The 17780-nt window shown below is 44.9% G+C and overlaps 1 protein-coding gene across 2 annotated transcripts in view; it reads right to left on the reverse strand.

The window, feature by feature from the left end:
• Nucleotides 1–16956, reverse strand: part of LOC117413822 (proto-oncogene tyrosine-protein kinase Yrk) — a 66431-nt gene extending 49475 nt beyond the window's left edge. The window contains exon 1 of one of the 2 annotated variants that reach the window (XM_034906476.2): nucleotides 16519–16956. The gene's annotated coding sequence lies outside the window, so the exon portion shown is untranslated. The remainder of the gene's footprint in view (nucleotides 1–16518) is intronic. The other variant, XM_034906474.2, reaches the window with a different exon arrangement.
• Nucleotides 16957–17780: the final 824 nt, after the last annotated feature.

The raw sequence follows: 17780 nt of genomic DNA on the forward strand, positions 1-17780 counted from the left end.
TTCAGGACATCCCATGATTGATAATGATAATTATAAATTTACATTCAAACATCTATGGGACTGTAGAACATAAAACTATGCAGTCCAGTGTCAAAGAAATGACAAGAACCTCCAGTCCTAGGCAGTAGAGTACAAAAGAATGCTTAAGAAACACAACACAAGAACGAGCCCTTCACTAGCAGAAATAAAACAAGCTCCCGTCCAAGGCATTATTGAAGCGTATTGAAATGCAACACAAGCACTGTAGCTTCACTCCAAGGCAGACATGTAGACGTTAGAGCTGCTTCCTGCGTGAGCTCTGTGTGGCAAACGTGGCCATTAGTCTCTTGTTACTACACTCTAGTAAACAGAAAGCTTCAAAATATTTAAAGAGGCATACTGTGCACATATCAGACAGGACAGGTTTTTAAAGTTGTCCCTAAGCTGAAAGAGATGAAATGTGCAAACTGAGCAGGATTCACACATCTACAGTCACTTTATCATGCGCGGTGTAACTGATAAACCAAAATATGCAGTTTTTGTAAAATGTCCCAAAGCTACAGCATAATTAGCTTCAGTTAAAACATCCCGGACTATAGGCTGACTGTTTTAAAGATTTTGTTTTATGTACAATCCAAATATTCATTTCTAATCTGAATTTGCTTCCATTAGCCATAAAAAAGACTGCACTATGAATATTCATGATCACAAATTAAAGGTTTACCACAACTCAGCCTCCAGAGTTCAAGGGTCAAGAGCCTGTTCCTTGGCGGCCGCCCACTCCTGATCATTCCCAGAATTATTCCAAACTGGAGAGGGGGAACAATGGCGAACCAGAGCGGAGCTGCACGCTTCTGCAAGCCAGAAGCCCACACACATTCCACTGGGAGATTGCAGAGCAGACAGCTGAGAATACCATCCCCAGCAAGCAAACACTGACCGAACAAAACAAGCGCACAACACCATCCCCAGCCAGCAAACACTGACCGAACAAAACAAGCGCACAACACCATCCCCAGCCAGCAAACACTGACCGATCAAAACAAGCCCAGAACACCATCCCCAGCCAGCAAACACTGACCGATCAAAACAAGCCCACAACACCATCCCCAGCCAGCAAACACTGACCGATCAAAACAAGCCCACAACACCATCCCCAGCCAGCAAACACTGACCGATCAAAACAAGCCCACAACACCATCCCCAGCCAGCAAACACTGACCGATCAAAACAAGCCCACAACACCATCCCCAGCCAGCAAACACTGACCGATCAGAACAAGCCCACAACACCATCCCCAGCCAGCAAACACTGACTGAACAAAACAAGCCCAGAACACCATCCCCAGCCAGCAAACACTGACTGAACAAAACAAGCCCAGAACACCATCCCCAGCCAGCAAACACTGACTGAACAAAACAAGCCCAACCCTTACAGCCAGAGACACACGGCACAGAGACACGCGCTGCACAAAGACACACACTCAGGGCTGGTGTCAGGGGGGGTGCAAGGGATGCAACTGCATCTGGGCCCAGCCTTGAGTCAATTTCTTTGTTTTTCTGAGACCAGTGTAATGACTAAACGTAAAAAATATATAGGCGCCGTCTAATCTACTGGGATTAGAAAAATAAACTGCAGCAAGGTAGTATTGGCGGACTGTCAATCAAAACACAAATTTGCAAATCAGAGCTAACAGATGGTCTACCTGGAGGCGGGATGCAGAGAGAGCGCTCTGGCAATTGGTCCGTGTTGTTAAAGTCATGTGATTGCTCTGCTGGCAGATGTGATACTAATCAACAGATAGTACAAATTCAGTATTTAAAATAATGACATGCTGCTGGGATATTCATTTGTTAAGTGTGTTGATTTCTGCTTATGAGTTGTGGTGAATGAATTTGTACTATGGGCTAAGTTTTGAAATGCAGACAGGTTTCTTTATAGAATTTTTTTAGGTTGTGCTGCACGTTTTACCTTTTTTTTGGATCTATTTCACACTCTTGCACCAGGGCCCAGTAAATCCTAGCGCTGGCACTGCAATGCACGCCTCCTAGGCCGGGGCTCAGCTCAGTGTGTGTGCAGCCTGGGTACAGGGTCTGAGGCTCAGAGTCACAAACATAGCTTATGGTTTTTGTGGTTGAGGGGGGGAGGGGGAGATGTGGACTGAGCTGAGGTTTCCGTTTAACATTTTTTAATGCAAGTGTGAAGCGCTGGGGAGCTGTGCAGTCCTCTGCTTTCACAGGCCTTTACTGTCACACAGGCAACTTACTGTCAATGTGTCACCAGCTCCCAGGGGTGGGCGTGTTCTCATGCACACACTGGGTACCAGAAAAGGCCTTCATGAAAGAAATAGCACTTTTGTTCTGTACAATATTTCTTACTGATGCATTTCTTACATCCATTATTAAATTGGTTCAAACTTCTGCTTCGATGACTGAAACAAAAAACAACTCAACAAAGTGGATCTAAACAAGAGAAGATATTAGTTCAGATAACTCGGATATCTCAAACCTGATCCCAGTTTATAACCATAAATGAACCGTCAATAAAACCTACTTAAAATGAATTCGATCCATCAACAGCAGATATAGATGAAACAGGGACGGGCCCGAGGGCCACATCTGTAAAAAGCTCCGTCCGATTCTGTGCTGATGATTGTGCAGCATACAGAGAGCTTGTCTGTGAAGGCAGGACTGACACCTTCCTAAACGTCTGTGACGTTCTGCTGTTAAACAGAACAAAATTTCAAATGTCTTTTCATTTATTTTCCCCTTTCCCTTGCCTTTTCATGTTTGTAATTATGTTGAGTGGTTTTGGGTTCTCTTACTCTAATACTGACTTTATTTTGTTTCTACATGTCTGTCCACCATCCTTCCTCATTCCATTCAAATCACATGATAGCATGGCCTTTCGAACGGGCTGGCGCAATTGAAAGGCCACATTGTCACGTGATTTGAGTGGAATTCAGAGACGGATTCTTAGGATTCTGCACTCAACGATTGCAAACACATGAGAAGACAAGGAGAGAATATCAATTAATTTGAAGCTACTTGTTACTTAATGATTGTGAAGCACAACCTTCACCAGGCGTTCCTCTGAAGTCATGACTGTGAAATACCAGGGGGGTTAAAAAAAACGTGATCAGAGAGACCTGCAGCCGAGTGTCAGAGGAAACAGAGCCGTGATCAGAGAGACCTGCAGCCGAGTGTCAGAGGAAACAGAGCCGCGATCAGAGAGACCTGCAGCCGAGTGTCGGAGGAAACAGAGGCGTGATCAGAGAGACCTGCAGACGAGTGTCAGAGGAAACAGAGCCGTGATCAGAGAGACCTGCAGACGAGTGTCGGAGGAAACAGAGCCGTGATCAGAGAGACCTGCAGACGAGCGTCAGAGGAAACAGAGCCGTGACCAGAGAGACCTGCAGACGAGCGTCAGAGGAAACAGAGTCGTGATCAGAGAGACCTGCAGACGAGTGTCGGAGGAAACAGAGCCGTGATCAGAGAGACCTGCAGACGAGTGTCAGAGGAAACAGAGCCGCGATCAGAGAGACCTGCAGCCAAGTGTCAGAGGAAACAGAGTCGTGATCAGAGAGACCTGCAGACGAGTGTCAGAGGAAACAGAGCCGTGATCAGAGAGACCTGCAGACGAGCGTCAGAGGAAACAGAGCCGCGATCAGAGAGACCTGCAGCCGACTGTCGGAGGAAACAGAGGCGTGATCAGAGACCTCTACAGTAAAGGAATGTGCTAGCCTGCCCTCCTGCTCTTCTATTCACAGCACGCACTCTACATTGCATTTAAAGTAATAGTAGTTAATTATTCCATGCATCTTAGCCATTTTGCACTTCCATTTGCTACATACGTCTCAAGGGTGCAATTTTAAAAGGATCTCAAGTTATATATAGCACACATGTTAACTACAGTATCTGCTACTACTAGGTTAAAGGAAATGCAATTTCTAAGTCTTATTCTTGAGTTATCTGCAGTGTCTTCTGGGTCATGTTACTGGCTGAAGCATGTCAGTCAATAGGGGAGGCAGCTGATTGGTTATTGACAGGAAAGATGGCAGAGAAGGGGTGGGGACAGTTTCACTCTCCTGGTGAAATGATCCAGGAAGCACAACACCAAAAAGCATGGCTTCCAAACGGAGTTTTCTTTAACCTGGTGTAGCATCAGACATCATGCTTTGAAATGGAAAAGCATGTTGTTATATCATGTGTTTCTTTCAAAACTGCCCATTTCTTGAACTATTTTGTGAGCTACAGTTCATGTAAGGGTTGTTTCTTGAAGTGTAATTATTTTACTGTAGTAATTCCATCATCCAAAATGATTTTACTAACTCCCCCTAGTTTGGGTAATCACACAAGATGGCTCTACACCCTATTGACAGTGTTACGGCAGGTCTTTTCAGTAAAAACATAGACTTCATTTAGTATTCATTGTCATTGTTCTATTTCTTTTTTGAATTGGTATCACATTTTACAATCGTTTTGCAATCAATAATATATAAATATTGAATTTTTTTTCTCTTAAATCAACACAGGTAAACAGGTCATTTTCAGCTAAACGCTAACTGAAATACCACAGCCATTTAGGATTTATATGTTAAACATTTAAAGCTTTACAGCCTTCGTTTGTTTCATCTCAGCATTGAAACTGTGCATCTCTGATCATGTTGCCAATGAGAGAGAATCAGTCTGGATGATTTAGTTAGCAGTCCTTCCACACTGCAGACCAGCACCGTCTTCATCTCCTCACAAAGCCTCTGAAACACCTTCCACACTGCAGACCAGCACCATCTTCATCTCCTCACAAAGCCTCTCAAACACCTTCCACACTGCAGACCAGCACCGTCTTCATCTCCTCACAAAGCCTCTCAAACACCTTCCACACTGCAGACCAGCACCGTCTTCATCTCCTCACAAAGCCTCTGAAACACCTTCCACACTGCAGACCAGCACCGTCTTCATCTCCTCACAAAGCCTCTCAAACACCTTCCACACTACAGACCAGCACCGTCTTCATCTCCTCACAAAGCCTCTCAAACACCTTCCACACTGCAGTCCAGCACCGTCTTCATCTCCTCACAAAGCCTCTCAAACACCTTCCACACTGCAGTCCAGCACCGTCTTCATCTCCTCACAAAGCCTCTCAAACACCTTCCACACTGCAGACCAGCACCGTCTTCATCTCCTCACAAAGCCTCTCAAACACCTTCCACACTACAGACCAGCACCGTCTTCATCTCCTCACAAAGCCTCTCAAACACCTTCCACACTACAGACCAGCACCGTCTTCATCTCCTCACAAAGCCTCTCAAACACCTTCCACACTACAGACCAGCACCGTCTTCATCTCCTCACAAAGCCTCTCAAACACCTTCCACACTACAGACCAGCACCGTCTTCATCTCCTCACAAAGCCTCTCAAACACCTTCCACACTACAGACCAGCACCGTCTTCATCTCCTCACAAAGCCTCTCAAACACCTTCCACACTACAGACCAGCACCGTCTTCATCTCCTCACAAAGCCTCTCAAACACCTTCCACACTACAGACCAGCACCGTCTTCATCTCCTCACAAAGCCTCTCAAACACCTTCCACACTACAGACCAGCACCGTCTTCATCTCCTCACAAAGCCTCTCAAACACCTTCCACACTGCAGACCAGCACCGTCTTCATCTCCTCACAAAGCCTCTCAAACACCTTCCACACTACAGACCAGCACCGTCTTCATCTCCTCACAAAGCCTCTCAAACACCTTCCACACTGCAGACCAGCACCGTCTTCATCTCCTCACAAAGCCTCTCAAACACCTTCCACACTGCAGACCAGCACCGTCTTCATCTCCTCACAAAGCCTCTCAAACACCTTCCACACTACAGACCAGCACCGTCTTCATCTCCTCACAAAGCCTCTCAAACACCTTCCACACTGCAGTCCAGCACCGTCTTCATCTCCTCACAAAGCCTCTCAAACACCTTCCACACTGCAGTCCAGCACCGTCTTCATCTCCTCACAAAGCCTCTGAAACACCTTCCACACTACAGACCAGCACCGTCTTCATCTCCTCACAAAGCCTCTCAAACACCTTCCACACTACAGACCAGCACCGTCTTCATCTCCTCACAAAGCCTCTCAAACACCTTCCACACTACAGACCAGCACCGTCTTCATCTCCTCACAAAGCCTCTGAAACACCTTCCACACTACAGACCAGCACCGTCTTCATCTCCTCACAAAGCCTCTCAAACACCTTCCACACTGCAGTCTAGCACAGTCTTCATCTCTTCACAAAGCCTCTCAAACCCATATATTGGCTGTGCGTGTAATTATGTGTACCAGTTAATTAAGCTGAATTAGGCCAAGTACCCATTTCCAATTGGATTATAGTAGGAGGATTTTGTGAACAGAAACATAACCGCTCCGGGGCCCTGTCGAAGGGGAACGGGCTCCTCTGATAAAAAGGTTTGTAAAATGGAAGTTAATTAAAGTGTCTTGTTACTGTTTTTTGAAATCTCCAAGTGTGTGGTCTGTATCATTATTATGGCTGGAGGTTCAAACAATTTCAGTGGAAAACACTGGTAATGGAACATGAGTGACAGAACCATAGAAAACAGCTGTGTATCAGATATGAAGACATTATCTCAAAATAATGAGGAAACACAAAAATCTAATGAGCTCAATGTGGCAGCTACTTAGGTCCCATGTCTTGTTACATTTTGTCCAACCTGTGAAGTCTTTATCTTAACTGGTTCGCGAGACACAAGTTGCTGGAAATGAGTCTTACAAACACATATAAGCGAGTCTGGTAGACAGTGTTACAACACTGCCCCTCTGCTTCAGCAAGACATTAATCAATGCATTCCCTGCCTCTCCAGTGAGCCACATCTCTCCCCACGCGCTCGCTGCTTTCCTCTGCAGCTGGGGGAAGTGACATCGTAGAGGAAACAGGATGGGATTTCAGGGGATGCATGACTTCATTGTTCCCAGAACTGTTGGTCTGTCTGTCTCTCTCTCTCTCTTTCTCTCAATCTCTCCCTCCACCCCCTCACTCCGTCCCTTTCTCCTCTACTCCTACCTCTCTCCCTTCCGTCCTTTCTCTCTTTGCCTACCCCTCCCCTCTCTTTCTGTCTTTCCCTCTCTCCTCTCCCTTTCCCTGACGTTTGGTTGTATGAATATATTCAGCTGACGTCACCCTGATTAGCAGCCAGACAAATGTTTTACTTTCTGTCTCAGGTTTACGTATTGAAAACTGCACTGTACGTGAGACACTGGCTGTACACACGATCCCTTGATGGTGATGAAAAAAAAAAAAGATTTCATATTCTCTTGAATGCATCGGTAGGGGCACAATACAGCCAACCAACCGTTTCATGATAATGATGATGAACAATGTAACGGTTCCTGAATGTGCCCAGAATTGTGCTTCTGTGTCAATGTGGCCTTATTGATACGTTCGTTTACAAGTAAATGTGGAAACGTTCGTTTGACCGTTTTGGAAGCTTTGCTGGTTCTGAAACAAAAACAATCCAAAAACTGGAAAAAGGATTTCCTCCATATTCTGTGTCCTTTTTGAAGAAGAAAAAATAAAACACCTGAAAGTTACTGACTGACACACACACACACTGACTGACTGACACAGACAGACTGACTGACTGACTGGCTGACACACATACACTGACTGACTGACTGACACAAACACACAGACACACTGAATGACTGACACACACACACACACACATAAGGACACACACACAGATTGTCACACACAGACTAACACACATTGCCCAGAAAAACAGTTTTTGCGCAATTGATCCAGATTGAAAGGTTACTTCACTTACCAAGGTCTTTCACAACCCAGCTTTGCAATATTGCCAGGAACAGGCTTTAAGAAAAGAGAAACTAAGGCTAGAGGAAGTAACAGGAGGCAGACCAGCAGCACGGTCACTCTGCTGCACCTCACATTCTGTGCAATGAAGAAGCTCACAGCACTATGTTAGTTCAATCCCTGTCAAAGCCATAGTCTCATACAATTTCAAAGTTGCAGCTTGTAGATTCATAACCTCCTTCTGCTGCAGGTAGATCTGCCATGGCATGTTGGCCTGGTGGAGGAGAAGTGACAGGCAAGAGGGTGATGTCAGTGAAGTTCATGTGATGTCAGTGAAGTTCATGTGAAGTCAGTGAAGTTCATGTGAAGTCAGTGAAGTTCATGTGATGTCAGTGAAGTTCATGTGAAGTCAGTGAAGTTCATGTGAAGTCAGTGAAGTTCATGTGATGTCAGTGAAGTTCATGTGAAGTCAGTGAAGTTCATGCAAGGTCCAGCGAGGCGGGATGTCTTTTGGATGGTGTGTGGTGGACATGCCAACTAGAGACAGGAAATCACTTTTCCAAGCAATCAATGGAACTAGTCAACATGACGTGGCAGCAATACTAACACACTAAATACCAAAACAAGCATGTCTGTGACATTCAACTCATCGACAACCTCCTAGTACAACATGAGGAGCTGGGAAATCACAGAGACCAACACCCAGACATCATACAGACAGACAGACAGACATCCAGACATCATACAGACACACAGACAGATATCATACAGACAGACACCATAGAGACAGACAGACAGACATCATAGAGACAGACAGACCGACATCCATACATCATAGAGACAGACCGACATCATACAAACAGACAGACAGATATCATAGAGACAGACAGACCGACATCCATACATCATACAGACAGACAGACATCATAAAGACAGAGAGACATCATAGAGACAGACAGACAGACACACATCCAGACATCATAGAGACAGACAGACATCATAGAGACAGACAGACAGGCTCCTAATACAACATGAGGTGCTCGGACATCAGAGACCGACATGCAACCCCAGATTCTGATACCGTCCATAAATTGTAGTACCGAATGGTCAAACACACTTTCGTCACACTCGAATAAGCCTTTCTCTAGATAAGGCCACAAGTGTTGCCTCATCCTATAGAATTAGCTCATTTTACTTCATAAAGTCGAATAAAACCTGCTGATAATGTTACGTTAACATATAGAATTACACACCGCTTTGTAGTTTTCCATATACTTAACAAAAAACTGACAAATTGAAAAATGTGACATTTCGAAATCTAGCATGAAATACTGTACTGATAAAGGTTGTCTGCGGTTTGGTTTGGAGGTCTGTTCTTCAGTATACTGACACACAGCACAGTTGTTAGTTGTTTTGCTATTAATAAATGCAGTTCTCTGACAACTAGACGCTTGCAATGGTTTGGTTTCGGTGCAAGGTTGTTTTTCACTCGTTTGATGATCCGGCTTCAGATGGCACACAGGTTTGTTGTAAAATTCAGATTAACAGAGCAGATCTTGACAAGTTACTTGCAGGAGGCTCTTGTCAATAGCATGTCGAGTTTGATTTGACAACTAAACTTGAAGAGTATGTATATATGGTAAAGACAGACAGACAGATGGGTAGATATATAATTAAACATTATATAATGTTAGTGTGACATCATTTCTGATTCAAGCTATCTGACACAAACCACTGGAAACGTGGGCATTGTATGTATTGGGTTTGGAATAGGGCTGCTGTTCATGTTGTAAGTGCTGACCCCTGTGTACCGAGGCGGGGGGCTGCACTGCCATGGAATAGCCTGACTGTTTCTCAGTGACAGAGTGGCGGGGGGCTGCACTGCCATGGAATAGCCTGCCTGTTTCTCAGTGACAGAGTGGCGGGGGGTTGCACTGCCATGGAATAGCCTGCCTGTTTCTCAGTGACAGAGTGGCAGGGGGCTGCACTGCCATGGAACAGCCTGCCTGTTTCTCAGTGACAGAGTGGCAGGGGGCTGCACTGCCATGGAACAGCCTGCCTGTTTCTCAGTGACAGAGAGGCAGGGGGCTGCACTGCCATGGAACAGCCTGCCTGTTTCTCAGTGACAGAGAGGCAGGGGGCTGCACTGCCATGGAATAGCCTGCCTGTTTCTCAGTGACAGAGTGGCGGGGGGTTGCACTGCCATGGAATAGCCTGCCTGTTTCTCAGTGACAGAGTGGCAGGGGGCTGCACTGCCATGGAACAGCCTGCCTGTTTCTCAGTGACAGAGTGGCAGGGGGCTGCACTGCCATGGAACAGCCTGCCTGTTTCTCAGTGACAGAGAGGCAGGGGGCTGCACTGCCATGGAACAGCCTGCCTGTTTCTCAGTGACAGAGAGGCAGGGGGCTGCACTGCCATGGAACAGCCTGCCTGTTTCTCAGTGACAGAGAGGCAGGGGGCTGCACTGCCATGGAATAGCCTGTCTGTTTCTCAGTGACAGAGAGGCAGGGGGCTGCACTGCCATGGAATAGCCTGTCTGTTTCTCAGTGACAGAGTGGCAGGGGGCTGCACTGCCATGGAACAGCCTGCCTGTTTCTCAGTGACAGAGAGGCAGGGGGCTGCACTGCCATGGAACAGCCTGCCTGTTTCTCAGTGACAGAGAGGCAGGGGGCTGCACTGCCATGGAATAGCCTGTCTGTTTCTCAGTGACAGAGAGGCAGGGGGCTGCACTGCCATGGAATAGCCTGTCTGTTTCTCAGTGACAGAGAGGCAGGGGGCTGCACTGCCATGGAATAGCCTGTCTGTTTCTCAGTGACAGAGTGGCAGGGGGCTGCACTGCCATGGAATAGCCTGTCTGTTTCTCAGTGACAGAGTGGCAGGGGGCTGCACTGCCATGGAATAGCCTGTCTGTTTCTCAGTGACAGAGTGGCAGGACGGCGGAGAGGGAGGATGCTTGTCTTGCTGCAGCTGAAACTCCTCTTAGGGTATGTAAACAAACTGGACAGCCAACAAGGTCTGCCCGGTGTTGTAAACAGACTCAGCTGAGTGAACCAGACTGCGGCTTGATCATCTGCGAATGCTCTGGTACCTCCAAGCTCAGGGCAGTACAGAGAGACTGGACACATACTGGCTTCACTGGGCTGTGTACAGAGAGACGGGGCACATACTGGCTTCACTGGGCTCTGTGCAGAGAGACGGGGCACACACTGGCTTCACTGGGCTCTGTGCAGAGAGACGGGGCACATACTGGCTTCACTGGGCTCTGTGCAGAGAGATGGGACACATACTGGCTTCACTGGGCTCTGTGCAGAGAGACGGGGCACATACTGGCTTAACTGGGCTCTGTGCAGAGAGACGGGGCACGTACTGGCTTCACTGGGCTCTGTGCAGAGAGACGGGACACATACTGGCTTCACTGGGCTGTGTACAGAGAGACGGGGCACATACTGGCTTCACTGGGCTCTGTGCAGAGAGACGGGGCACACACTGGCTTCACTGGGCTCTGTGCAGAGAGACGGGGCACATACTGGCTTCACTGGGCTCTGTGCAGAGAGACGGGGCACACACTGGCTTCACTGGGCTCTGTGCAGAGAGACGGGACACATACTGGCTTCACACTCGATTCACTGCAAGTTAATATGTTGTGTCTAGGGTGTGAAGCGTGTGGGTCTTGCTGCTCAAACAGCGTGAAATGATAGTAAGAGACACTGCACACAACGCATTCACTTATTACAAATCACATGAATGAAGGCTGCACTCAGGAACAGCTTTAAAAGGCACACATTTAATTTCTTGCCTTTCGATTTCTGCAATGTCAGTAATGTTTTCTTAAAGAGTTAGGTGTGGTGATCTATGCACTGGACGACATCTCTACACAGGACAACACGTACTGGACTTGGCAAATACTTCACTGTGATTGGTCAATTTCTGATATGTGATTTCTAACTGCTGATGCAGACAGATGATTTCATCACACCTGGTTCTCTTTATGTTTAACAGGGTCTTCAGAAAATAGGTTCATTTAGGAGTTAAAGGGTACATCAGCACTACATGAAAAACAAAACATAACTATCCCACCTTGCTGTTCCGAATGTATTTGGTCATTGTATAATAATCCGTATGCGTCCAAACAGCCGCATATGCCACACTGCTAATGTCCGAAATCACTCTTCCCGAGCACCTCTGAGCCAAAAAAGATGACTTCCGCCTGTACGCTGAGATGTACCGGCGCATGTCCAGTGAAGCGTTGAGTAAGCTATATGACCTCCGTGCATAAACACTCTTCTCTGTGTGCCAAACGTGGTCTATGTGCTGTGTTAGTGGTCGCGGATGTATAACCAATACATAATAAACAGTGATTAAAGTGGGGCGGTATGAGCTGGTGTGCATAGCGGTAAAAATAAAAATAAAAATTGAAAATTATACTACTGCGGCAAAACTTCCTACTCGCGCCTCTTAACGCAATAAAGCGTTCGTGTTTCTCAGCGAGTATGCTTCCTTTTTAAAATGCATTTTACATTGATCTTTTGCATGAAATATTTGTAATATAATTTAACATTTAATTTCTATGGACCTTTTCATGACGCATAATCTAAAAGCTTTTCACAGGAACACTTTGTATACTTTATATATAGATAAAAAGTCAATTGATAAAGTTAAATAATAAAATATTGTGATGGTATCAGTGACCCCCCCAAAAAAGCAGAGGACAGGAAAGGCCCTTTTCTAATTGTAGAGCAGCTTCCGAGTCTCAATCAGATGAATGATTACCCCAGTTAAAATGTAAAATAAACAGTATCATTGCACATTTTATTCAGTTTGTAAATACCTGGAGTTAGCCATACTTTATCATGGCTTTGCGCATCGATGGGCGGGTGTGCTGCATGTTGTGAAATCTTTCCCCAAGGCCAGTATGTACATTTTGTACATGATTTATAATGCCTCGCCACTTGCCAAACTGCCATATCATGTGTTATTAATTGTGTCGTTACATACACATTGTTGTTTGTAACACTGCATTGATTACAGACCTCCGGCGGAGCACATTAGTTTCACTATGACATCCACATGCAATCACATCAAAGTGATCACTGCAGATAAACTGGCTTTCATATCAAAAGCTGGATCAGTGTGTATGCTATGTGATTGTGCGTGTGTTGTGTCAGGAAATGCAAACGAATAACCAAATACGAAGAATGAAAAAATGCAATATTTCTATTTTTTGGTCAAATCACGATCCTCAAAGACCTCAATCCGAAAGGAAATCCATCGTTTCCGAATCTCACTTAAGTTTTTTTGATACGTGTCCATTCTGCAAACATACCGGATAGTGAAATCTACCGGGTTGTCAAAAACTTCAGTGGTAATGCTGACATGGTCCGCGAGTCAGTGGCGAGGCATTATAAATCACATACAAAATGTACATGCTATGGACAGACGTACAGCTCCCCCATCCCCCTGACCTCCACACACGGATGCTTTTGGAGTCTTGTGCAGGGGTGCAAATCGTTTTGAAAATTGGTGCTCAACTATTTTGAAAGTTTAGCACCAGAGAGCTTGCTGGTGTTGAATAATCAAACCCCCTCACTACCCTCCAATGAGTTTTCACTGTTTTGTGTTCCAGTACATATTTAACACAATGTACTCCCCATCTCATCACACCCATCTCTGTAGTCATACTTACATGCTGTATATTTTGTAAAAAGGAAATTCTTCGCCATCCCCTCTCATCCACAGCAAGACTCAGAGCAGTATTTTGATTTCTGGTAGTCATGCAAGCTCTAGTCAATCTTCACGTATTTCATCACAGAAGAGACTCTTCTCATGTCTACTGGTGCCAGGGTCTAGCAGTCGCTAAACAGCCCGATGCACAGTCGGTGCCCATTGCAACCCTCATTATCACGACTGCAGATCATTATTTGTGCGGGTTGAGTAATTTGCATTGCTCTTAAGCTTACAGAACGCAGTGCAAAATAACTGCCTTGGATTTTGCAGCCCTGTTATGTACTAAAGAAGAGTAACACAGAAGAGTAGGACTCTCATGTTTTTTCACACAACTTCAGTAATAAATGAGTGCTCTAAACTTTTATGTAACCCCTAAATTATATATATATATATATATATATATATATATATATATATATATATATATATATATATATAAAATAAACATAGCTGTTGACAGATGAAATGGTAGCCGTATCAGTCCAGAGATGACAGACAAAGAGAAGGAGATGTGATACCTTTTATTGGACTAACGAAACAATAATTTATCACAAGCTTTCAAGACCTCAACGGTCTCTTCTTCAGGTGAAGGTCTTAAACTTCCGTTTACCTGTCTTTTATTATGTGCCTGAGTTCACTCTCTTGGCTATTTAACGGTAATTTCTGTCTCCAGTCTTGCAATAGCTGGCTTGCTACACTATTATTCTGTAACTATTTTTTTTTTTTACTATTTTTACTTTATTGTTACTATCACTAACCTCACTGTGATCAGAGTAAGTTTCACCACTGTCTTGGTCTGGCACAGTTTCGTGTCCATGTTCGTCTTCCAATAACTCCTGAAAGTACTGCAAGACCTACGCTGTACTGGTCTATTCATTTTCACTGCACAATATGTATTTTTACAGGTGTTGATAAACAAATCACATCTGAAAAAGTCTCCAGTTGTAGCTATTCAAAATAAACCCGAAGCTTTCAAGCTCAGCAGCTCAATCATGAGATCGATCTCACGCGCACCAAGCCAACCCCACTGTTTACTATGACGGTCAAAATGACAGCTCCCTTAGTTCTAGGTGCATAATGTGTCATATCTCCATAAGTTTCACAACCCTGGGTCTACTGATGCTATGAGATGTTTAATACATCTATTTAGGAAAAGTCAAAAAAATACAGGCGCCTAGCTGCCAGATCAGTGGAGTAAAATTCATTTAAAAACCGTGATCAGTCAGTCAAAAAAAAGTGATCAGTTTAGTGTTAAAGGGTATTAATGCCCCTCCCCTAGTCATCTGCATTCGTAGAAAATACTTTTGTGAATTAGTGATGAATTAATTTACATTAAACAATAATTTAGTATAAAGCATTTTTAAGCCCTGCTGCTGCCTTCCCCCGTGCACGCTACACTCTCCCCTGCCAGCCTCAAGTCCGCCCAGTCCGATGACTGCGTGCCGGGGTACCTGCATCCCACTACTGACACCAATGTAGCGATCTCGGTTAACGCAGGCAGGTGCATCACACAGGGTGAGGCAATCTACACACAGACGGAAAGCGGGCGCGAACCCGGGACCTCTCGCACTAAAGCATAGCGCCTATACCGCTGTACAAAAGAGCCGGCTGCCTTGCAAGGAGCCTATATCGGGCGTCACCTACCAGCTCTGCTGCTGCCTTCCCCCGCACACGCTACAATACTACTACTACGACTACTACTAACAATAACAATAACAATAACAATAACAATAACAATAATAATAATAATAATTAGAAGAACAAGAAAGCACCGACATAAATTATTATTATTGTTATTATTATTACAGTGTATTATTACGAGCCCATCACACAGAGAATCGTAAGTGGCCGGGAGGGTGGGATGTTGCGCTGACCCGGACTGAGCGCATCCTTATCCGGCCCATCATTAGGGGGAACAACCGGGGAAGCAGCTGCGACCTAAACCCGACTGGAGCTGGGAAGGGGGGTTTCCGTCACTCTAAAAGCAATTCCCGGATCTGAAGACAGCGGGGGGCGGAAATTCACAACAAAACACAGCGACAATAACGAGAACAAGCACCGGCTCGGAGCGGGTGCAACCTGCCAGGACGAATAATAGCAATACTCTGGAGAGAGAATAAAATATGTCAGCGGCGAGCCCGCATACCTCACAGCCAGCTCACCAACACATTATTACAGAACACACCGTTTCATCATCCCAGCCTTTTAATCTCGACATTATCGTATCAGATGGCTTTTCTTTTCTGACAGAAAACACTCCGCTGGTTTTTGCTGACAGGTTGGTCCGATTTGCGTGTTTGATTTTTTTAACATACCGCATCAATTGACGAAATCCGTTTTGCCGAGGAGGAGTAAGAAAGCACTAAACTAAAAGAAATCAATCTGTTTAACGGGCTGGTCAGATATATTGTTGCAATCAACGTAACCGTTTAACATATTTCTGATAGATGCTTCCAATGATACATTTCACAACAACAAAAAAACGACAGACTAAATGAAATTCAGAAAATACACTAAACACCATTACAGCGAATCGAATTTAGAAACCAGCCAATAATCGAGTCACGGTTTAGGAAAGCGACACCATTGCTAATAACCAAGACACAACCCATAGTTAGCTCCAGACTACAGTGCGAACATGATTTTCGTACCTGTTATAATCGATGTACTGACTGTTTCTGAGCACATCGTAAACAGAATAACTTATGTATTGTCATATTAAAATTAAATCCCCTATGGAAAACACACCATTATGAGACCCAGCCAGGCAGTATGAACCCTCGGTGTGAGACTTGAAGATACAATTCATTTCGTTATTAAACCCCAGCGATGAGCAATACTATTCCAGCGCGTCTCTTTGCCGCACTTGTTTCGCATGGATATCAACATAACAGAAGGCGCACACACTCAGCCCTCTCCGGCGTCCACAGCGTTACCGACGGGGGCAGAAAAACAATGCAATTGATAAACAATCAACTGTAAAACCTTACCTGATTTGTAATCCGTGGGGATTCCTCTACATACAAATTTGACAAAAGAGAGAGATACGGTGTGTGTTTTAACTCCTCCCGAATCGGCTTTCACAGCTCGCTCTTTGAGTATCTCTACACCTCAACTCAGTGATCGGCGTGCTCGCTTCCTCTGCAGATTGCATCGTATAGAAAGATTCATCTCGACAGCAGTCCAATGATAACGTGCAGCGCGCTTCCCCTTCCTCTCTCTCTCTCTCTCTCTCTCTCTCTCTCTCTCTTCTTCCCTCTACGCTTCGCTGTTTCTCCTCTCACCCACACACCTCAAAACCCTTCAACCAGAGGCACTGACTGTGTCTGGGAGTATGCACAAATAAAATAATAGCATCGATTATTCTGCTATCGTGCCCCGCGGCGTCCTTGCGTCCATCTGGTCAAAGCATAGGCACAGATTGCCCAGCATCGTGCTAGCAACAGGATACGAGGAAAGATTAGCAAAGCGTGCGCCTCGTTCTTTTTAATTAACTCCTGTTATTATTATTATTATTATTATTATTATTATTATTATTATTATTATTGAAAGGAAAATTCTAGCTGTTATTTTATAAACTAAAACCAACCCACTAAGCAATATAATTCAAGATTCTCTTAAACGCTGTGAATTGTATGCCATCTCATTCTGTAACATTGATGTGATCAGCTTAAAAAAGGTGTCCTATTTAATATACACCGTTCAAATAAATTCAAGTTAATGAAATACCAATTTATTGTGAAATGTTCGTTTTTTAAACCCCAAAGCCTCAAAAGAGCTGGTACCATATTACTTCCTGTGTCAGACTCACTTTGTGGATTTTGACCTTAACCACAGGAAGTGATATGATACCAGGAAAACATTCATTTGCTACAGCACTGTGCTTTACAAAGCTTCCCTATGCGCAAACCAGACCTCTCTGTGCTTTACAATGCTTCCCTATGCGCAAACCAGACCTCTCTGTGCTTTACAATGCTTCCCTGTCCTTTACCATACCTCTCTGTGCTTTACAATGCTTCCCTATGCTTTACCAGACCTCTCTGTGCTTTACAATGCTTCCCTGTGCTTTACCATACCTCTCTGTGCTTTACAATGCCTCCCTGTGCTTTACCAGACCTCTCTGTGCTTTACAATGCTTCCCTATGCTTTACCAGACCTCTCTGTGCTTTACAATGCTTCCCTATGCTTCACCATACCTCTCTGTGCTTTACAATGCTTCCCTGTGCTTTACCAGACCTCTCTGTGCTTTACA

Source organism: Acipenser ruthenus, chromosome 25 (genome assembly GCF_902713425.1).
Source record: "Acipenser ruthenus chromosome 25, fAciRut3.2 maternal haplotype, whole genome shotgun sequence".
In the NCBI taxonomy this organism is placed as follows: Eukaryota; Metazoa; Chordata; class Actinopteri; order Acipenseriformes; family Acipenseridae; genus Acipenser; species Acipenser ruthenus.